Raw genomic sequence first — 5,000 nt, forward strand, 5'->3', positions numbered from 1 at the left:
ATGAGTTCAGCGCTCACATGAAGGATGAGGTCTAGAGTAGAGAGGTGGTCCTGTAGATCACAGGATGAGTTCAGCGCTCACATGAAGGATGAGGTCTGGAGTAGAGAGGTGGTCCTGTAGATCACAGGATGAGTTCAGCGCTCACATGAAGGATGAGGTCTAGAGTAGAGAGGTGGTCCTGTAGATCACAGGATGAGTTCAGCGCTCACATGAAGGATGAGGTCTGGGGTAGAGAGGTGGTCCTGTAGATCACAGGATGAGTTCAGCGCTCACATGAAGGATGAGGTCTGGAGTAGAGAGGTGGTCCTGTAGATCACAGGATGAGTTCAGCGCTCACATGAAGGATGAGGTCTGGAGTAGAGAGGTGGTCCTGTAGATCAGAGGATGAGTTCAGCTCTCACTTGAAGGATGAGGTCTGGACTAGAGAGGTGGTCCTGTAGATCACAGGATGAGTTCAGCGCTCACATGAAGGATGAGGTCTGGAGTAGAGAGGTGGTCCTGTAGATCACAGGATGAGTTCAGCGCTCACATGAAGGATGAGGTCTGGAGTAGAGAGGTGGTCCTGTAGATCACAGGATGAGTTCAGCGCTCACATGAAGGATGAGGCCTGGAGTAGAGAGGTGGTCCTGTAGATCACAGGATGAGTTCAGCGCTCACATGAAGGATGAGGTCTGGAGTTGAGAGGAGGATGAGGTCTGGAGTTGAGAGGAGGATGAGGTCTAGAGTAGAGAGGTGGGTCTGTAGATCAGAACCCAGGAGGAGCTCAGTGCTCACATGAAGGATGAGGTCTGGAGTTGAGAGGAGGATGAGGTCTGGAGTAGAGAGGAGGATGAGGTCTGGAGTTGAGAGGAGGATGAGGTCTGGAGTAAAGAGGAGGATGAGGTCTGGAGTTGAGAGGAGGATGAGGTCTGGAGTAAAGAGGAGGATGAGGTCTGGAGTAAAGAGGAGGATGAGGTCTGGAGTTGAGAGGAGGATGAGGTCTTGAGTAGAGAGGTGGGTCTGTAGATCAGAACCCAGGAGGAGCTCAGTGCTCACATGAAGGATGAGGTCTTGAGTTGAGAGGAGGATGAGGTCTTGAGTAGAGAGGAGGATGAGGTCTTGAGTAGAGAGGTGGGTCTGTAGATCAGAACCCAGGAGGAGCTCAGCGCTCACATGAAGGATGAGGTCTGGAGTTGAGAGGAGGATGAGGTCTGGAGTTGAGAGGAGGATGAGGTCTGGAGTAGAGAGGAGGATGAGGTCTAGAGTAGAGAGGTGGGTCTGTAGATCAGAACCCAGGAGGAGCTCAGCGCTCACATGAAGGATGAGGCCTGGAGTAGAGAGGAGGATGAGGTCTGGAGTAGAGAGGAGGATGAGGTCTGGAGTAGAGAGGAGGATGAGGTCTAGAGAAGAGAGGTGGTCCTGTAGATCAGAGCACCAGGAGGAGCTCAGCGCTCACATGAAGGATGAGGCCTGGAGGAGAGAGGAGGATGAGGTCTGGAGTAGAGAGGAGGATGAGGTCTGGAGTTGAGAGGAGGATGAGGTCTTGAGTAGAGAGGAGGATGAGGTCTTGAGTAGAGAGGAGGATGAGGTGTGGAGTTGAGAGGAGGATGAGGTCTGGAGTTGAGAGGAGGATGAGGTCTTGAGTAGAGAGGAGGATGAGGTCTGGAGTAGAGAGGAGGATGAGGTCTAGAGTAGAGAGGAGGATGAGGTCTGGAGTAGAGAGGAGGATGAGGTCTGGAGTAGAGAGGAGGATGAGGTCTGGAGTTGAGAGGAGGATGAGGTCTTGAGTAGAGAGGAGGATGAGGTCTAGAGTAGAGAGGAGGATGAGGTGTGGAGTTGAGAGGAGGATGAGGTCTGGAGTTGAGAGGAGGATGAGGTCTTGAGTAGAGAGGAGGATGAGGTCTGGAGTAGAGAGGAGGATGAGGTCTGGAGTAGAGAGGAGGATGAGGTCTGGAGTAGAGAGGAGGATGAGGTCTGGAGTAGAGAGGAGGATGAGGTCTGGAGTTGAGAGGAGGATGAGGTCTTGAGTAGAGAGGAGGATGAGGTCTAGAGTAGAGAGGTGGGTCTGTACATCAGAACCCAGGAGGAGCTCAGCGCTCACACCGCTGGGCCTGAGAGCTCGTATGATCCAACAGACTTCCCGCTGCTTAAGCACAAGATCAAGGTTACCTCCACCCCTGGCAGGCAGACGTTCTCAGTACCAGTGAAGCGAAACGCATAAGTGTCACGGTTAAAGTCATTAAAATGAACATCAACCGGATAATCCTGAACATTTCTGCGGATTGAACTTTTGTGTTCCCTGATCCTCTGTGTAAGCTGTCTAGACGTTTTGCCTACATACGCCAGTCCATGGGGACAACGTCTCAAATTTACCACGAGTGGATATACAAGTACTCATACTTTCTAAAGGAAACTTTTTCCCTGTGTGGGTGACTGAAGTTGTTTTCGATGTCTTGTTGCTCTGCCACGGTGTTTATCGTTTGGTAACGGACTTCCAAGCGTCTCAAATCAACACCGCAGCGTTCTAGGACTGAGAGTCGGCATGAACTAAATGAACTCTCAGGTCTTTCTCTTGTCTAAATGAACATCTTTACCCACGTATCCCCCAAAAATGACTTGGGTAAAACCATGAAGTCAGGTCACAAGCTGGGGAGAGGGGAGGAGGAGAGGACAGGGGGAGAGAGAGAGGAGAGGAGGAGGAGAGGAGAGGAGAGGAGAGGAGAGGGGGAGAGAGAGAGGAGAGGAGGAGGAGAGGAGAGGAGAGGAGAGGACAGGGGGAGAGAGAGAGGAGAGGAGGAGGAGAGGAGAGGAGAGGAGAGGAGAGGGGGAGAGAGAGGACAGGGGGAGAGAGAGAGGAGAGGAGGAGGAGAGGAGGAGGAGAGGACAGGGGGAGAGAGAGAGGAGAGGAGGAGGAGAGGACAGGGGGAGAGAGAGAGGAGAGGAGGAGGAGAGGAGAGGAGGAGAGGAGAGGAGAGGAGAGGAGAGGAGAGGAGAGGAGAGGAGAGGAGAGGAGAGGGGGAGAGAGAGAGGAGAGGAGGAGGAGAGGAGAAGGAGGGGAGGAGGAGAGGACAGGGGGAGAGAGAGAGGAGAGGAGGAGGAGGAGAGAGAGAGGAGAGGAGGAGGAGAGGAGGAGGAGAGGAGAGGAGAGCTGCATATTTCAGCTACCGCCCACATCAGTTCCACTCTGCCTCAGGGCGGTTAACTCTCCTTCAGAACACAACACACACAACACAACACACACTACCAGAACACACACAACACAACACACACTACCAGAACACACACAACACAACACACACTACCAGAACACACACAACACAACACACACTACCAGAACACACACAACACAACACACACTACCAGAACACACACAACACAACACACTACCAGAACACACACAACACAACACACACTACCAGAACACACACAACACACACTACCAGAACACACACAACACACACTACCAGAACACACACAACACAACACACTACCAGAACACACACAACACACACTACCAGAACACACACAACACAACACACACTACCAGAACACACACAACACAACACACACTACCAGAACACACACAACACAACACACACTACCAGAACACACACAACACAACACACACTACCAGAACACACACAACACACACTACCAGAACACACACAACACAACACACTACCAGAACACACACAACACACACTACCAGAACACACACAACACAACACACACTACCAGAACACACACAACACAACACACACTACCAGAACACACACAACACAACACACACTACCAGAACACACACAACACTACACACTACCAGAACACACACAACACACACTACCAGAACACACACAACACACACTACCAGAACACACACAACACACACTACCAGAACACACACAACACAACACACTACCAGAACACACACACACAACACACACTACCAGAACACACACAACACACACTACCAGAAAACACACAACACAACACCCTACCAGAACACACACAACACAACACACACTACCAGAACACACACAACACAACACACACTACCAGAACACACACAACACAACACACACTACCAGAACACACACAACACAACACACACTACCAGAACACAACCCTACACACAACACTACCACAGACACAACCCTGCACACACATACACACACACACACACACAGACACACACACACACACACACACTACCATAGACACAACCCTACACACACACACACGCACGCACACACACACACACACACACACACACACACACACACTACCATAGACAGAACCCTATACACAACACTACCATAGACACAACCCTACACACACTTGTGCAGCGTGGGATGTGACACACTGTAGGGACAGAAGGACTCTCTTACTCAGTATTTCATCATCCCAACATTACAGTGGGTGGGTGGGTTGGTTTAGTGGAGGTAAAGGACAGTGTGTCAGCTGTTTCTCTACTATGTTTACATCACAGTTAAGGGAGAGAGGGAGAAAAGACAGAAAGAAAGAAAGGGAGAGAGAGACAGTGAGAGTTGAAAGGAGAGAGAGAGAGAAAAAGAGAGATGAAGGGAGGAGAGACGCCTGAAAGCACTGAAGCGTTTATTTACACAGCCGGTTCCCTTTATACAGTCACACACACACACACACACACACACACACACACTCACACACACACACACACACACACACTCACACACACACACTCTCACACACACACTCACACACACACACACACACACACACACACACACACACACACACACACACACACACACACACACTGTCAGAGACAGACGCTGACACACACACACTGTCAGAGACAGACACTGACACACACGCACACACACACACACACACACACACACACACACTGTCAGAGACACACGGACAGACACACACACACTGTCAGAGACAGACGCTGACACCTTCATTAAGTTAATTATTCCTGTCCTGTGGTTGCCCAGGCATCTTCATAACTATATTTCAGCTCTGATACACACACACAC

The 5,000-nt window shown here is 50.6% G+C and overlaps 1 protein-coding gene across 1 annotated transcript in view; it reads left to right on the forward strand.

Annotated features, from left to right (window-relative positions):
- Nucleotides 1-5,000, forward strand: part of grin2ab (glutamate receptor, ionotropic, N-methyl D-aspartate 2A, b) — a gene marked incomplete at both ends in the record, with an annotated part of 69,633 nt that overhangs the window by 58,737 nt on the left and 5,896 nt on the right.

The sequence above is a fragment of the Borostomias antarcticus genome, assembly GCF_949987555.1.
Source record: "Borostomias antarcticus genome assembly, chromosome: 31".
In the NCBI taxonomy this organism is placed as follows: Eukaryota; Metazoa; Chordata; class Actinopteri; order Stomiiformes; family Stomiidae; genus Borostomias; species Borostomias antarcticus.